The 5,622-nt window shown below is 44.1% G+C and overlaps 1 pseudogene; it reads right to left on the bottom strand.

Annotated features, from left to right (window-relative positions):
• Positions 1 to 4,792: 4,792 nt before the first annotated feature.
• On the bottom strand, positions 4,793 to 5,368 carry LOC125117033 (10 kDa heat shock protein, mitochondrial-like; annotated as a pseudogene).
• Positions 5,369 to 5,622: the final 254 nt, after the last annotated feature.

Below are 5,622 nucleotides of genomic sequence, written 5' to 3'. Positions count from 1 at the left end.
CTATAGCTAGTCTGGGAACTATATCTAGTCACTTATGATGCAACATGATGCAAGATAATGTGAGAAAAAGAATGTATATATATGAGTGACTGGGTCACTTTGGTGTATAGCAGAAATTGACCAAACACTGTAAACCAGCTGTAACGTAAAAATAAAAATCATCAAAAAATAAACATAGGAGTTCCCGTCATGGTGCAGTGGTTAATGAATCCGACTAGGAACCATGAGGTTGCGGGTTCGGTCCCTGCCCTTGCTCAGTGGGTTAACAATCCTGTGTTGCCGTGGCTGTGGTGTAGGCCGGCGATTTTGACTCCTAGCCTGGGAACCTCCATATGCCGCAGGAGCAGCCCTAGAAAAGTCAAAATAAGTAAATAAATACATAAAAATAAAAAACTCTGAAATATGTTATAACTCACAGACCTACCTTAGGCATATCTGAATCTTCTCTGAAATAGAAAACATCGTCTGTCCAGAGACATCCTTTTCGACCTAAATTAGTAGATTATTGGAAAAAACCTAAAAAAGTTTGATACCCCACCAAGCAGCCGTGTGCTATTGGATGGTGGGAAGAGCCATCAGCCCCTGCGGCACCGTCAGTGACTTCATTGAAGAAAATTTAAACTGGGTTCGCTAAGTCAAGAAAGTGTGTCTTACATACTTTGGAAAGAACGTTTGGAGAAGTTTTCCTTGGTGGTGCTCAATTAAGCCAGGAAATCAAATTACCCAGAACACTGGATTAGTTGAAGACTCTCTTACCTGAGATGTTTGCAATCACATTTAAAACGAGAAGCTTCCCAGAGCTTTAGAGTCCGGCTCTTTCTGCCGTAGTTGCTGCCGACTGAAAACAACAATGTCCAAGCCAGTGCTGGAAGGGTGGGTACTCTCTGCTCTGCACTGTGATTGGCTACAAATAGACACCCTCATTTCCTCAGCTGTAACGAGGAGCAATATCTTTTAGGATTAACTGAAACCCCAGAGGTGAAAGACTTGGCACAATGTTGTCCCATAGTAAACATTCAAATTGTCCCAGCAATGATGGTTTCAATCAGGAAGAGCTGTTTCCAGGCTTGGTGCATGAAACAGCATTTCATTCCTCATCTGAGTTCAAGCTTGAGTACTGCTTTCCTCTATCTTCCTCTTGCTCCTTCTATTTATTTATTTTATTTTTTCGTCTTTTTGCCTTTTCCAGGGCCTCACCCCCGGCATAGGGATGTTCCCAGGCTAGGGGTCAAATCAGAGGGGCCTACGCCAGAACCACAGCAACGCAGGATCCGAGCCTCGGCTGTGAGCTACACCACAGCTCACAGCAACGCCGGATCCTTAACCCACTGAGGGAGACAGGGGTCGAACCCACAACCATATAGTTCCTAGTCAGATTCATTAACCACTGAGCCACGACAAGAATTCCCTTTCTCCTTCTAATTGTAAGGCCATGCTGTCCACTAATCAACTAGAATTGGACCCAAATAGGTGATGCTCTGAATTACTTCACTCTCATTCTTTTCTTCCAAGTTAAATTTACACGGCTTCCTTCCACACACACACACACACACACACACACACACACTCTCTCTCTCTCTCTCTCTCTCTCTCCTCTTTTAACATCTTCCGTTGCTTTTTGTTCACACAATTCAAAATAGCTGCTTTCAGGAAGTGCTAAAGGTAGGTAATCTGAAAGAGCCAGTTTTATCCTTCCCTTTACGATCCCGTTCCCTTTGAGTTTTTGGAGAAGAGGGTTTTGGGGGTAGGGGAGTTTCTGTTTCCTTTTCTTGATATCAACCCCAGCGGCCCCTCTCGATGTCTTAGGGCCTCTCCTCCAGCTGCCAGGCCAACCGGGGCCAGTGGCCACCTTGCTATGAGTCAGGCTCTCTGTGATAGGTTGCCGCTCTCCCCACACGGCATCAGCAGAGGGCTGTGATGGGCTGGGGTGCCTTCTTCTGAAGGCCCTGCGCAGTTGTCTGTAAGGGAAATCCTAGTGCCAAAGGCTTGAACAAGATCTTCCTCTTGGTAATCAGGAAACTTGAAGGGAAGCATTCTAGGGGCCCTTGGAGGTCTCTAGGCACCTCTGTCTTGGTTCCTGGAAAGATGGCTACATCAGCACCAGCAACTGTGCACAGTCCACACAGCAGGCAATAGGAAAGGCAAGGAAGAAGCAAGCATGCTGAGTCAACTCCCTTTAAAGGAGCTTTTTGGAATCCCTACCTCACAACCTACGCTTGCATTTCACTCCAGCTTTGTCCTACATGGCCCTTCCTCCACAAAAGAACTGAGTTTTACTGGTAGACCCAGCCACTCACAATAAAGTTAGTATTGTGGTAGTGAAGGAGAGAGGGCACCCCTGCCTTGTCCTTTCATGACTTACATTGTCACCCCACACCAAGAAATTCAGGACATACCCTAATTCCTTACCCAACACCCAACCCTCTACACACACACACACACACACACACACACACACGTACACACAGAGGGGAGCTGGTCTCTGAACATCACCCCATTTTGCTTGTATCCTTAGCAGTTATCCAAAGTATCAATTATTCACTTCACAACCGCAGCTCTCTGACTTGAGTAATGAATGGATAACTGTGAAAAGAAAGAGGTTGATGAGCCACTAAGTAGTGATCTACACTATTTGTATTTTTTTTTTTTTTAATGTCTGCACCTGCAGCATATGGAGTTTCCTGGGTCGGGGACTGAATTTGAGCCACAGCTGCAACCTAAGCTGCAGCCATGGCAACACTGGATCCTTTAACCCCTTGTGCCAGGCTGGGAGTTGAACCTGCACCTCTGCAGTGACTTGAGCTGCTGCAGTCGGATTCTTAACCCCCTGTGTCACGATGGGAACTCCTATGCTATTTGTATTTTAAGGTTATTTAATATGTAAAGTACAGAACTTGGTTGAACTTCTTAAGTTTTTGGCTTTAATGATCTCGAAAACAAAAACAAAATTTTATAGAAATTTCAAGCAAGGCTATCAAGTTTTGCAACCAATTAAAATCAAATTACAAACTCATGGGCATGGAGAACAGACCTGTGGTTGCCAAGGGGGAGGGGGAGGAAGAGGGATGAACTGGGAGTTTGGGGTTAATAGATGCAAACTACTGCATTTAGAATGGTTATGCAATGAGGTCCTACTGTATAGCACAGCGAACTATATCCAGTTATTTGCGATGGAAATGATGGAAGATAGTATGAGAAAAAAATGTGTATATATACATATATATATATGTATATACACACACACACATATATATATATAACTGGGTCACTTTGCTGTATAGCAGAAATTAACAGGAGTTCATGTCGTGGCTCAGTGGTTAATGAATCTGACTAGGAACCATGAGGTTGCAGGTTCGATCCCTGGCCTTGCTCAGTGGGTTAACGATCCAGCATTGCTATAGCTGTGGCGTAGGCCGGCGGCTATAGCTCCAATTAGACCCTTAGCCTGGGAACCTCCATATGCGGTAGGAGTGGCCCTAGAAAAGGCAAAAAAACACCCCCCCCCAAAAAAAATTTAACAGAACACTGTAAATCAACTATAATTTTAAAAATTAAAAAAAAATCATATTAGCCTAATTGATGTCATAGGAAACAGGCTCTTTTCCTCAGTGGCTGCTCTCTGATGCACCAGGCACCAGTGGCTGCCATGTGGACACCTGCGGCCGTGACACTAGGTGCTGTCTCAAGTCTCTCATTGTTTCTTTCCTCGAGTCATTGCAAAAATTATTATTTCATGGTGTCCCAGATGCCATTTGGCCTCCATTTCTTTCCCATCAGTGATAAATCCAGTTAATTTCCCTTGGTACTGGGGGTATCATAGAGCCAAGTGGGGTCTCAAGGCAGGATACCACCTCAGGTGATGCTTCAGTGGTTGCCAAGCATGGCAGCAGTTCGCTCCTGCCAGTTCCCTCTCCATTTGCTCATCACATTTTGCCTCTAGGTCCTTCCTGATATAAGAATCTTCCTAAGAATACAAAAGCTTGGAAAAAACAAAATTTCTGTTTGTAAGGGTTTGATTAGAATCTCAGGCAACTCTCTTATGTTTACCAAGAATGGAGGTGAAGTGGGTAAAGAGGAAGATTCGGGTCTTTCAGTGGCATATAAATGTCTCTCATATTTTTAAGAGAAGAAAGCAGGTTAATCAGGTGTCCCCATGCTTTTGGCCTTGGGCTTTAGTCTGTCACTGTTATTGAGCAGGAAGCCTGTCAGAGCATTGCAGTAAGTGGGATGAGAAAAGGAAAATCACGGCTGTCATTAACAGCAAAGACTAGGGAGGATTTGGCACAATGGAAAACCTGGAGCTAGCTAAGGCACAGACGAGTTTGCTTGTTTCTTGGTGGGAGTATTTTTTTCTTTTCCTTTTTGCTTTTTAGGGCCATACCCGTGGCATATGGAAGTTCCCAGGCTAGGGGTCGAATTGGAGATAGAGCTGCCGGCCTACACCACAGCCGCAGCAACACGAGATCTGAGCCACGTCTGCAACCTACACCATAGCTCACGGCAACGCCACATCCCCAACCCACTGAGTGATAGGAGTACATTTTTATGATTTTGTTATATAATTTAACATCAGAACTTCTTTTTTAAATTTATATATTCTTATTTGGGAATGTTTATATCGTTACAGTGTAACTACATTTTAGAGACACTGGATGTCATTAGACACTGATGTTTGAATATCAATTAGTTTATCATGATAGAGAGACATGAAAGTTATTTACATGATGAAAAGATTTCAGAATGTCAGTGGAATAGGCAGCTTTACATGATGCCATTTCAAAAGTGACTTATTTCAGTCTGCATATTTTCCAAGAATGTCACCATCTCTAGGTAAGAACTAATCCTTGTCATCCAGAACTACCTTGGTGCCGCTATATTCTGGGAGAGGAAACTTATCTCCAACTTTCATGCTAATTGGTTGAATCTCACCACCCTTCCCTTTAGAGCCCTATCCAACAGCTGCTACTGTTGCTTGCAGTACTTTTCCTTGAGATTTTTCTGGAAGCATAATGCCTCCTTTGGTTGCAGTTTCAGCTGAACTTCTTTCAACTAATAGTAGGTCAGGGAATTCCAGTTGTGGCGCAGCAGAAACAAATCTGACAAAAAAACCCCAGGGGGATACGGGTTGGATCCCTGGCCTTGCTCAGTGGGTTCGGGATCTGGCATTGTCCTGAGCTGTGGTGTAGCTCACAGATGTGGCTTGGATCCCGAGTTGCTGTGTGGCTGTGGTGTAGGCTGGTAGCTGTAGCTCCGATTGGACCCCTAGCCTGGGAACTTCCATATGCTGCAGGAGCAGCCCTAAAAGAAAAGAAAAGACTAAAAGCATGTCAAAGAGAGGAAGAAACTTTCTAAATTTCTGTCCTGCCATGACTCTGGCTGTCGCATTTTGTACTCTGCCCCAACATCAGAATGTCTTGATGCAAGTTTTTAAGAAATTAATACACACCATCCCAGAATTCTATCTTGGTCCAGAGACTCCAGTAAAAACAGAGGAGAAAGGCAAAGGAATGTGTGGGTGGTATTTCAGAATCACTTGCATTTTTGCACTTTGCATCCTTCTCCTTCTTCTTCTTCTTCCTCCTCCCCCACTTCTTCTTCTTGTCAAATTGTATGCTTCCCTCT

This window comes from Phacochoerus africanus, chromosome 15, assembly GCF_016906955.1.
Source record: "Phacochoerus africanus isolate WHEZ1 chromosome 15, ROS_Pafr_v1, whole genome shotgun sequence".
Classification (NCBI taxonomy): domain Eukaryota; kingdom Metazoa; phylum Chordata; class Mammalia; order Artiodactyla; family Suidae; genus Phacochoerus; species Phacochoerus africanus.
This window is presented reverse-complemented; position numbering and strand designations above follow the sequence as displayed.